The sequence below is a fragment of the Callithrix jacchus genome, chromosome 2 (genome assembly GCF_049354715.1).
Source record: "Callithrix jacchus isolate 240 chromosome 2, calJac240_pri, whole genome shotgun sequence".
In the NCBI taxonomy this organism is placed as follows: domain Eukaryota; kingdom Metazoa; phylum Chordata; class Mammalia; order Primates; family Cebidae; genus Callithrix; species Callithrix jacchus.
Genome location: NC_133503.1, coordinates 75,470,362 through 75,483,159, shown reverse-complemented (window position 1 = coordinate 75,483,159; position 12,798 = coordinate 75,470,362). Strand labels below are relative to the sequence as shown.

The following is a 12,798-nucleotide window of genomic DNA, read 5'->3' as shown; positions in this document are numbered from 1 at the left end:
AAATACAAAAAATTAGCTGGGTGTGGTGGTGCATGTCTGTAATTCCACCTACTCAAGAGGCTGAGGCTTGAGAATCACTTGAGCCTGGGAGGTTGCAGTGAGCCTAGATCATGCCATGCACTCTAGCTTGAGTGACGGAGTGAGACTGTCTCAAAAAACAACTCTATGCCTACAACCAGAATGCCCACATATGCTCCACATGACACTTTCTTTTCTAAAATACAAAACCACACATCCAGGGACCCGTTTAACAATGTCCTTTGGCTATCTAAGAAATCTAAAGATCTCACTGTGTTACCCAAGCCAGTCTCAAACTCCTGGCCTCAAGTAATCCTACCACCTCAGCCTCCCAAAGTACTGGGATTACAAGAACTTTGTAATGAGTCACCATGCCCAGCCCCAAAAAGCTCAATCTTAATACACCTAAAATTAAGTTTCTGATCTACTTTCCCTTACCATCAACCACTTCTTCTCCAGTGATCCTCATCCTAATGGTAGTGCATCCATCCAACCACTTTTGAATTCTTCCTTCAACCTTCCTCCAAATCCAATCCATCACCATAACCTCTAAAATAAATTTTGACTCTCCCTGCTCACTTGTTTCTACTGCCACCATTCAAAACACACCACATTTTATCTTTGGCTTGAATAAATGCTACAGCCTTTTTATTGGAATTCTATTTCCCTTGGTCTCTCTTTAATCTATATGCTATACAGCAGCCAAAGTAATCTTTTTAAGACACGAATCAGGTCAAATTGCCTAACTCCTGCTTAAAATTTTTAAATAAGCTTTCCATTTACCTGAAGATAAACTTTAAACTCCTCAACAGGGCTTAAAACATTCCACTTGATCTGACTCTTGTCTCTCTCATCAGATTCATCTCATACTTTCTACCAGTCCCTTCCAGTTCCAAGGGCCTTTCTGTGGGCTTCCTGAACATGTGGTGCTTATTCCAGTTTCAGGAAAATCATGTAGACAGGCAGTCCCCAACCTTTTTGGCACCAGGGACCAGTTTTACAGAAGATAAAATTTTTCCATGGATGGATAGGGTTGCAGGGAGATGATTTTGAAATAAAACCATTCCACCTCAGATCATCAGGCATTAGTTAGATTCTCAGGAGTATGCAACTTAATCCCTCACATGCACAGTTTTTGAGCTCCTATTGAGACAGGAGAGTTCGCTTGACCCCATCATGTGACTTGTGACAGAGGTGGCTTGTTTACTCAGCCACCATGCTCCTACCCTTTGCAGGAGGGGGAGTGGGTACAGGAGCCTTTGGGTGCCAGGAGGAATAAACCAGCCCCCACGGCAGCATCTAGGGGTGGTTGCCCACGACCTCTGGAGCCCCAGAGGGTGTGTGTTACAAACAATGCTGTTTTATTGTTTGCTGTCCACAGATGGCTAAGAGTTAAACCAGCTCAGCAGAAGGTCAGGATGATATCCTTTTACACCCTGCTCTCTTGGTACCCAGGTTCTTGTCCAGCATCCAGGAAGAATCAGGTCACAAGAACTTGAAGGATGGCGAATGCAGAAATTTTACTGGGTGGGAGAAGTGACTCTCAGCAGGATGGGGAGCTGGAAAAGGAATGGAGTGGGAAGATAACCCTCCCCTGGAGCTCAGCTGTCCCTGGCTGAAATCCTCTCCAACCCATAGTCTCTGGTGTCCAGCTGTCTCTTCTCCTCTCGACATGCAGATGCTTCTTCTCTTCTCTCCTCCTGTGCCATACCACTCTGCTCCTCTGCTAGTGGAGCATGGGGTTTCTATGGGTACAGAGCGGGGTGCGTTTGGCAGGCCAGGGTCGTTATGGAAAAGGCAAAACTCAGGCAGGAAAACAGGGATGTGAAGTTCTTATTTAGGGCCACAGGTCCAGGCTTGAGGGGCTCTCACCAGGGACCCCACCCTCTTCTAGCCATTCTTTCCCTGCCTCCTGTCCATATCACTATGAGAATCTGATCCTGAATAGTATACTAAATTATATTGTACATATAATATATAACACACATATGCAATATGTATTATGTATATAGTATATATAATATACAGCAGAGTATATTACATATATATTATACATACATGTAATATATATATACTACATATAATATATACTATATGGGCCAGGCGCAGTGGCTCATGCCTTCCCAGCACTTTGGGAGGCCAAAGTGGGGGGGATCGCTAGGTCAAGAGATCAAGACCATCCTGGCTAACATAGTGGAGCCCCATCTCTACTAAAAATATAAAAATTAGCTGGGTATGGTGGCATACACCTGTATTCCCAACTATTTGGAAGGCTGAGGCAGGAGAATCATCTGAACCTGGGAGTTCGAGGTTGCAGTGAGCAGAGACTGTGCCATTGCACTCCAGTCTGGGTGACAGAGCAAGACTCTTGTTTCAAAAAATATATATATATGTCCAGGCATGGTGGCTCACGCCTATAATCCCAGCACTTTGGGAGGCCGAGGCAGGTGGATCACGAGGTCAAGAGATCAAGACCATCCTGGTCAACAAGGTGAAATCCCGTCTCTACTAAAAATACAAAAATTAGCTGGGCATGGTGGTGCACGCCTGTAGTCCCAGCTACCTGGGAGGCTGAGGCAGAAGAATTGCTTGAACCCAGAAGGCAGAGGTTGCGGTGAGCCGAGATCGTGCCATTGCACTCCAGTCTGGGTAACAACTGCGAAACTCCGTCTCAAACACACACACACACACACACACACACACACAGCATATGTAATATATATAATACATACTATAATATATACTAAACATCATAGTATATACAAGGCACATGATATATGTTATATGCAATATATGTAATATAATATATAAATGTATATATTATACACATATACATATTCTACAAACAAAAAACCCTAATAGCCACCACAGTAAATAGGGATCTTGTAACTAACTGCTCAACCCTAAGGTAATCCTGAAACCCAAGTATGCACTAAGGCCTATTTGATCTGCTAAGGCAGGACTCAAGAAATGTTTTTCACAGTAAATATTTCAGGTTTGGCAGGCCATATAGTCACAATTAATAAATTCTGCCATTGCAACAGCAAAAGCAGCCACAGACAATACATAAACAAACAGGTGTACTATCTGTGTTCCAATAAAACTTTATTTTTTTTAAAGATGGGGTTTCACCATGATGGCCAGGCTGGTCTTGAACTCCTGACCTCAGGTGATCCACCCACATTGGCCTCCCAAAATGCTAGGATTACAGGCGTGAGCCACCATGCCCGGCCCCAGTAAAACTTGATTTATGGACATTGAAATCTGACTTTCCTGGCCAGTTTTCTATAAGAAAAACTTACAGATTAAAAAAAAAAAAAAAGAGGGTTGAGATGCAGCTAAACCCAATGTAACATATACAGACCATATTTGGATTATATTTCCTACGAATTGTAAAAACAATATAAAAACTATAATCAGTGAAATGTAAACACTTAACTGGATACTGATGATATTAAGAAATGAGCATTAATTTTTTTTTTTGAGACAGAGTCTTGCTCTGTTGCCCAGGCTGGAGTGCAGTGGTACAATCTCGGCTCACTGCAACCTCTGCCTCCTGGCTTCAAGCGATTCTCCTGCTTCAGCCTCCTGAGTAGCTGGGGTTACAGTTGCATGCCACCACACCCAGCTAATTTTTGTATTTTTAGTAGAGATGGGGTTTCACCATGTTGGTCAGGCTGGTCTCAAACTCCTGACCTTGTGATTCACCTGCTTCAGCCTCCCAAAGTGCTGGGATTATAGGTGTGAGCCACCGTGCCTGGCCTTTTTTTTTTTGAGGCAGACTCTCGCTCTGTCGTCCAGGCTACAACCTCCACCTCCCAGGTTCAAGCAATTCTCCTACCTCAGCCTCCAGAGTAGCTGGAACTACAGGCACCCACCACCACGCCCAGCTAATTTTTGTATTTTTGGTAGAGATGGGGTTTTACCATATTGGCCAGGCTGGTCTTAAAGTCCTGACCTTGTGATCCGCCTGCCTTGGTTTCCCAAAATGCTGGGATTACAGGTGTGAGCCATGGTGCCCAGCTGGAATTAGCATTACATTTTTTTAGTGTATAATATGGTGATTATTGTTTTAATCCTTATCTTTTAGAAATATATAATGAGATTTGCAACACTTACAGTCCTTCTTTTACTAGTACCTTTCCTAATACATTTTTCATGATGCTACTCAGCAGGCTATAGTCCCATAGTAGCTTCATAACAAATAATTAAAAGAGGTACACCAGCCTGGGCAACAGGGCAAAACTCCATTTCTACAAAAAATACAAAAAAAATAAGCAGGGCATGGTGGTGCACACCTGTAGTCCCAGCTACTTGGGAGGCGAAGGCACGAAAATCGCTTGAGCCTAGGAAGCGGACGTTGCAATGAGCCAAGATCACACCACTGCACTCCAGCCTGGATGACAAAAAAAAAAAAGGCGGGGGGTGGGGGGCGCTACAAAGCAATGCAGAGATTGAAAGGAAGCAGATCACAACTGGAGTGGGGTGAGGAATCAAGGAAAACTTTAAGAAGGCAATGGAATGAGAATTAGGCCTTTAAAAATGGTGAAATTTTAACAGGTAAGAAACAAGATAGGAGAAATAATATTCCGATTAGCAACTGCAAAAAGGTAAGAAGGTGTGTCTCTGTAGAGTGTTGGCTGGTACTCACCTCTCCATAAAACTGTCCCTTCCCTAATGATGACATGAAAAGGAAAAGTCATAACCCACTAGGCAACTCCAAACTGACAAAATCCTGGGAGAGTTATTAGGCCCAAAGCAACCCCAGGGAGCCCAGTCCCCAAACAGATCATTATAATCTCTGGATAATCAAACCATACTGGCTTTTCAATGCAATCTATTCATGTCAGTCCCTGATTTCTCCTACCCAACAACCTTGGGGAAAAAAAAGATGAAGTTCTTTTACCTGACCTAGGAAACGATTGTTGAAGTAATTAGTTTAAAATAGTACCCACTAATAAGCCATGATTCCCTGCCTAAAACCCACCAACACAGTTCATTAAGTACTCCACGAGAGATAAAGTTACATAAAATGCCTTCTGTCAGAACATTCCTCAGGTTACAGATTTTTTTAATAAAGAATAGCTGATAAAGCAGGTAGTTAAATAAGATATTTTTCTTCAAAAATAGAATAGGTAGTTCTGTTATTTAAATGTTCTGGAATACTCTGGAATTGAATTTGATATATTTTCTGTGCCCAGTATCATTAAAATTTTCATGATATGATGCCAGTGAAAATGAACCTCAAGACAAATAGGAATGCAGATGATGTGCCAAAACTCAGTAACTGAAACAGGTATTATTGCCCTCTTCCATGTACTAGAGTATCACTTCAAATAACCGAGAGGGTTATATACAGGAAGTTAACAAGTAGGAGTGCTTTTCTTAAACCAAAGAAAAAAGCAAGGTAACAGGTCAGGTTAGCTTTATGCAGTCCTTAGTCACTAGTTACACCGTATTTCACAATAACTGAGACTAGCTAACACCCTCCCAGAAATCAAATACAATTATTCCAACTTATCAGAGGAAATGAATAAGGGAATGGGTAAAATATAAGGATGAGGACAGCTGGGAACCTTTATATCATATAGAAAAGTCTTTATAGTGAGATATCTGTAGAATAAAGCTGAAGTAAAAAAAACTAAGTCATCAATTTTTTTATAGTACATGTTGTACTTCTGGGTCATTGTCCAGGTGTGCCCTCAATACTTAAGAACACCTCTTTGATTTTATTAAAAATATCACAAAGAAAAGTCCTCACAGATTTTCAACTCCATTCTAAACCAGTAGATGGATATGAAAGAAGAAATACCTATTTGTTCCTCTCAGTTACATATAAAACTATGACATTTACCTTACCTTCGCAAAAAAGGCAAAATGCAAAACTTTTAGAAAGCTTCATCTTCTGTCTCATCTTCTGAAGCTATGTTTTTCCCTTTCAAGTACTGATCCTTCGCTCATACACCTTTCTTCACATTACCTTTTCGTGAAATCTTAGATAACTTGATAGAACAATTTCAAGTTCAAAATATTCTCACATTCAAATTCAATCTAATAATTGAGTAAAATACTGAGAAAGATAAAGAGAGGGATAAATATGATACTTGCTCAAAGACCCTATAACAGCTCTATAAGAAAATTATGCACCCCTCAGTATTTGCAAGACACGGGGGAAAAAGAAAATTACAATGCAGAAAATATAGTGGGCTTCCATTTGATTGTTCTGAGGCATTACCCAGGCTGGAGTGCAATGGTGTGATCGCTGCTCATTGCAACCCTTACCTCCCAGTTCAAGCAATTCTCATGCCTCAGCCTCTGGAGTAGCTGGTACTAGAGGCATGTGCCACCATGCCTAGCCAATTTGATGCTCATGCCTCAGCCTCTGGAGTAGCTGGGACTACAGGTGTGCACCATCATGCCTGGCTAATTTTTGTATTTTTAGTAGAGATGGGGTTTCACCATGTTGGCCAGACTGACCTCAGGTGATCCGCCCACCCTGGCCTCTCAAAGCTAGGATTACAAACATGAACCACCAGGCCCGGCTGCAGAATATATTGTTAGAAAAAGGTACAATAACTCAAGGGTACACAGAAGAGAATATATAAACCTGAATGTGAGAATCTGACAAGTAGCAAGTAACTCAGAACAAAATTAGTCTATCTTTAAGAATTCTTAATTACGGTTTCACCTTACATTCCCAAATTGTGAACATGTTCCAATTAACACAGCTAAGCTCTTTTTTCAGACACCCTACCTTGTCCCCCGCTTGAAGCAAAATTTTATTTAAAGTAAAATTTGCCTGCTGTTCATACAGAGCTAACAAAAACCAAAATCGCCAGCGTGCAAACCACCACAAATTGAATGAAATTGCTGATACTAAAAAAAGAAAAATTTGACTGGTCCAGGTTTTTAGTAAGTTAACTCTGAAAGATAACTTAAAATAATTTATTGGGAATTTTTCTTATGTTTAGGGGCTGAAAGATGCAGTGATGAATAAGGAAAAGGAACCCGAGAAATTTAAAGAAGCCAGCTTTGTCGAAAACCAAGTGGCCACTTGCCAACACTTCTTTATGCACATATGACCAAAGATGATTCTAGGCAGACTCACAGACCACAAAGACTCTTTATCAAACCCCAAATTAAGAAAGTTCTCATAAATATTTCAATTTTGATAAGTTAAAGGTCAGTTAAGTTTTAAAAAGCACTTTATAAAGTGCGGAATCAATATAGAAATGAAGCTTTGGGCTATTGACACGAGCCCTAAAAACAGCACACATTTTATGTCACATTTACAGTCTATTCACAGTCACCTATAGCTTAGATTCCATCAAGAAAAACACTGGTCAATGGAAAAGAGACTAGCCTTAGTTTGAAATTTCCATATGGCCAGCAGGGAGGAAACCGCATAATTCTGAATTACAAGTGACAAAACTACAAGAACCCTAAATCGGACTCTTCGCCTTGAACTCCATACACAAACACTTCAGATTTGTACTTCCACTTTCTGTAAATAATGTTGTTTGTATACGAAAAGGCAATAAGGTTACTCCCCAAACTCCTGTACTCCATGATCCATTCTCAAAGAGTGGAAGGAACAGCAAAGTAGAAGGAACAAAGCACTGACGTCAATTACGAGATTAACCCCAAACACAGGCAGCTGGAGGAAAGGCCTAAACATCAATATCCACGCACAAGCTACCGGGATAACTAGGTAACAGGCCGATTGAGAAGTTGTCGGGGGGACTATCTGAGTATTAAAACCTCACGTTCCCATTTTTAGTCAACCCCCCTCACAAGTCGAAGGCGGAAATTTTTCTTTTCTTTTTTTTTTTTTTTGCGGGGGTGGGGGGGTGGGAGAGGTGCGCAGGATCGCGAGAAGGAAAGCGAGAACTAGTTGGGTAATGTTAGCCAGAATCTGGGCCTATTTTCTCTTTAATTAGAAATAATCTGAAGCTGAGGAGGATATGAAAAAGTAACAAATCAGCCGATGAAATGTCTGAGGAAAGGAATGGATTAAGAAAGATGAAAGGAGAAACACTGAAAAGATGGATTTCTGAGAACTGTTAGGATTGGCTTCGCTTTATTTTCTTATTTTTGCGGGAAGGTGGTGGGGTGAGACGCGAAGATCAGGGGAGGGGTGAAGCCTGATCGAGCAGCCCCAGCCCGGGGGATCTCCCCGAGGCTCCCTGAGGAGCTTGCCCCCCCCAACCTGGCCTGGGCCACAGCCCCCGCGGCCCGGCACGGCCCTCAGTCAGTCCGTCGGCCCTCTCACCTCCAGTCCCGGCTCCGCTAGGCCCGAACCATCTCCTGACCGCGGCAGTGGAGGCGCCGGGCCTGCACCTTCACTAGACGCGCATTCGAGATCGCCCAGGGGGCGGCGACAGGCTGCCAAGGGCGAGGGGCTCCGGGAGGCGGCGGGGGTTCCAGAGGCCTAGAAAAGCCAAGGCGGCGGCGGCGAGCGACGCGCCTCACACGGAACAGACGTAGGCCCCACACCGCTCCATGACGGTCGGGCCCCGGCTGGGACGGCTGACTGAGGCGACGAGGGCGGGTTGACGAGGACCTGACACCAGGATCCCCGCCCCGTCCGCTGGCGGCGGCGACGGCGGCTCGACTCCCGCAGCCAGGACTGTGACTGACGCAGCGGCCGTGCCACCCACGTGACCAGAACCGGGCGAGTTCGGGGCGTCACGTGACGCCTCTGCGCCCCTCCCCTCTGGGGGTGGGGGACTGGGATCTGTGGGCCCGCTGGGCCGGGAGGCGACGCCCGAGGTGGTGACGTGCCCGGCTGTGGGGGTCGATGACCAGGGCCAGGCGGAGGACCGGCCCGAGCGGTCTAGGCCTGAGCCTCTGGGCACTGCGGCCGCGTCGGGCAGGGCTACCAGGGCAGGACCAGGCCTGCACATCCGGTCGCACACGCCCTCCTGCGCTTAGCCCGCTAGTGAGGTTCGGAAGGGCGGGGCAGGGCCGGGCCGAGCCGGATCTGCAGGTTCTGGGGCTCATGTGACGGGCCCAGGCCTTGCGCCCCTCGCCCCGGGTGGGGATCCGTCCCAACCCGGAGCCCCCTAGACCTGCTTCCAGTTGTAGAACCCTAGAATCCTCAACAGGTCCAGCAGAGAGGCAAAGGACGCAGGAGGCTGTTCGGTACTTCCAGTAAACTTAACAAGCCAAACCGGCCCTCTTTCTTCGTCACCTGAACATCTACCACCAATGCTTTTCTTTTCCTTTTCTTTTATTTATTTTATTTTTTTAAATTTTATTCATTTATTTTATTTTTGAGACTGATCTCGCTGTTGTCGCCCAGGCTGGAGTGCAATGGCGTGATCTCGGCTCACTGCAACCTCTGCCTCCGAGGTTCAAGCGATTCTCCTTCCTCAACCTCCTGACGGAGGTTCTCGTTCCTCAACCTCCTGGGATTACAGGCGCCAGCCACCACGCCCAGCTAATTTTTGTATTTTTAGTAGAGACGGGTTGTGCCATGTTGGCTATGCAGGTCTAGAGCTCCTGACCTCAAGCAATGCACCCACCTCGGCCTCCCAAAAGTGCTGGGATTACAGGTGTGAGGCATCGCACCCAGCCCACTGTTTTTCTTCAGGATATCGTTCTCAACACTTCTTTCACCTCTAAACATCCTTCCAGTCAGGGCAAGCCATAATTTAACTCAGAGTAAAATGATATAGATTTGACAGGGTTTTCAAAGGGTCTCATAGAACCTAGTAGGGTTCTATACTCTTTCGAGGGATCAACCTCTTGTTCATCATTTCCTAAACGATATTAATAAAATCTCACGTCTACCTGTTTACTTTCAGTGAAGAAGCCTTATGAAATTTTTTTGTTGTTTACTTTCTAACTGATTTTGAAGTGATCACTTTAAAGATTGTTTTTAATGAGATTCAAAGGTTTTGAGGAACTTTGTAATCAATAAGTATAAGAAATGTACATATGAAAAATGCTTTTATGAACCCCAAAGGTGGTAGCAACAGAAGTATAAAACATTTTTTAATTTTGTTTTTTGAGGTGGTTTTATTTTGTTTTGTTTCATTTTTGTGGATTTTTTTTTTTTTTTGGTGGTGGGTAGAAACAGCCTCTCTATGTTGCCTAGTCTGGTCCGAAACTCCTGGGCTCCCAAAGTGCTGGGATTACAGGCATGAGCCACGCCCAGCCCTTTTTCATTTCTAAAACTCCTAACTACCGGCCAGCACGATGGCTCACACCTGTACTTCCAGCACTGTGGGAGGCCGAGGCGGATGGATCAGGAGGTCAGGAGTTCGAGACCAGCCTGACCAACTTAGTGAAACCCACTCTTTACTGAAAACACAAAAAGTAGCCGAGCGTGGTGGTGCGTGACTGTAATCCCAGCAGCTTGTTTGGTACACTCTGTAGCTACTTAGCTACAGAGTGAGACTCCGTCAAAAAAAAAAAAAAAATCCTGACTACGTACTATTTCTGTTGTTGTTGTTTCTTTTTCTTTTCTTTTTTTTTTTTAGACAGAGTTTCGCTCTGTCGCCAGGCTGGAATGTAGTGGCGCGATCTCGATCACTGCAGCCTCCGCTTCCCGGGTTCAAGCAATTCTCCTGCCTCAGCTTCCAGAGTAGCCCGGACTAGAGGCATGTGCCACCACGCCGAAATGACTACCTACTATTTCTTTTTTCTTTTTCTTTCTTTTTTTTTTTTTTTTAAGACGGAGTTTCGCTCTTGTTACCCAGGCTGTAGTGCAATGGCACGATCTCGGCTCACCGCAACCTCCACCTCCTGGGTTCAGGCAATTCTCATGCCTCAGCCTCCTGAGTAGCTGGGACTACAGGCACGCGCCACTATGCCCAGCTAATTTTTTATATTTTTAGTAGAGACGGGGTTTCACCTTGTCCAAGATGGTCTCGATCTCTTGACCTCGTGATCCACCCGCCTCGGCCTCCCAAAGTGCTGGGATGACAGGCGTGAGCCACCGCACCCGGCCCGATACCTGCTATTTCTTAAGCTTCACTCTTTACCTACATTTTCTCTATAGATCTATATAAATTAAGAAATGTCTTAATGCAAAACTCAAAACATGACAGAATAGAGTGAAAAATGATTGATTCTCCCATCTCTATCCGTTAGCTACTCCAGTACTGGAAGGCAATCACTTAGTGTTTTATAATGTATCCTTCCCTACATATTTATAAACAATACGTTAAAATACAGGGATACTTCTTTTTACACAAAAGATAATACACTATATACACTGTTCAGTCCTTCCTTTTCTCCCTTCAAATATCTTAGATAGACTGGGCACAGTGGCTCAGGCCTATATTCCCACGTTGGCAGGCTGAGGCAGGCTGATTGCTTGAGGCCAGGAGTTTGAGACCAACCCCAGCAATATGACAAAATCCCGTCTCTACGAAAAATACAAAAATTAGTCTAGGGTAGTGGTGGGTGCCTGTAGTCCCAGCTACTCTGGGGGCTGAAGTGGGAAGATCACATGAGCCCAGTAGGTTGATGTTGCAGTGAGCTGAGAGTGTGCCATCCACTCTGGTGACAAAGTGAGACCTTGTTTAAAAAAAAAAAAAGAAGAAGAAACAAAGGAAAAAGAGAAAAATGTCTTGGAAATCTTACCAAATCAGTATATAAAGAACTACCTTTGCCAGGCATGGTGGCTCACACCTGTAAATCCCAGCACTTTGGGAGGCTAAGGCAGACAGATCACAAAGTCAGGAGTTCAAGACCAACCTGGCCAATATGGTGAAACCCCATCTCTACTAAAGATACACAAAATTAGCCAGGGGTGGTGTCGTGTGCCGGTAATCCCAGCTACTTGAGAGGCTGAGGCAGGAGAATCACTTGAACCCAGAAGGTAGAGGTTGCAGTGAGCCAAGATAACATCATTGCACGTCATTGGCAACAGGGGGAGACTTCGTATCAAAAATAAACAAATAAAATTTTAAAAAGAATACCTTTTTCTTCCTAGAGGCAGAATAATATTCCACTGTATACAAATATCCTAACTTGTTTAACCAACCAATCCCCTACAGGTGGATATTCAGCTTGTTGCCAAGCCATTACTATTACATGCTCAGATGCAATGAATAACCTCATACAAGACGGGGCAACATTGTAAGACCCTGTCTCTACAAAAAATAAAAAATTAGCTGTCTGTGGTGGCACAGGGTTGTGGTCCTAGTTGCTAGGGAGACTGAGGTGGGAGGATCGTTTGTACCCAGGAGGTGAAGGCTGCAATGAGCGCTAATCCCACCACTGCACTCCAGTCTCAGTAACAGAGCAAGACCCTGTCTCAAAAAAATGAAAATAATTAAAAATGAAAACACCATATAATGAGGAAATTATACCTATATGATAAATCCTTAGCCTGGGATCTTTAGATCAAAAGGATTTTTAATTTTGATAATACCAAATTATCCTACACAGAAATTGTGCTGATTTCATTTACTTTCTTTCAAACTATGCTTAGGAAGATTTACAAGGCTGTATAGGTTGGAGGGTTGGGGGATGGAAAATGGCAAAAGGAAAGAGTAGGCCGGTCACGGTGGCTCACGCCTGTAATCCCAGCACTTTGGGAGGCCAAGGCAGGTGGAACACAAGGTCAAGAGATCAAGACCATCCTGGCCAACATGGTGAAACACTGTCTCTACTAGAAATGCCAAAAAAAATTAGCTGAGCGTAGTGGCACGTTCCTGTAATCATAACTGCTCGGGAGGCTGAGGCAGAAGAATCGCTTGAACGTGGGAGGCAGAGGTTCTGGTGAGCCAAAATCTCCCCACTGCATTCCAGCCTGGGCGACAG

General features: G+C 44.2%; 1 protein-coding gene across 6 annotated transcripts in view; it reads right to left on the bottom strand.

The window, feature by feature from the left end:
- Positions 1-12,798, bottom strand: part of AFF4 (ALF transcription elongation factor 4) — a 122,698-nt gene that overhangs the window by 88,398 nt on the left and 21,502 nt on the right. For 3 of the 6 annotated variants that reach the window (XM_078364839.1, XM_002744600.6, XM_078364842.1), the window contains exon 1: positions 8,291-8,655. The exons of the other annotated variants lie outside the window; for them this stretch is intronic. The gene's annotated coding sequence lies outside the window, so the exon portion shown is untranslated. Of the gene's footprint in view, positions 1-8,290; positions 8,656-12,798 lie in introns of those variants that run through there. 6 annotated transcript variants of the gene reach the window in all.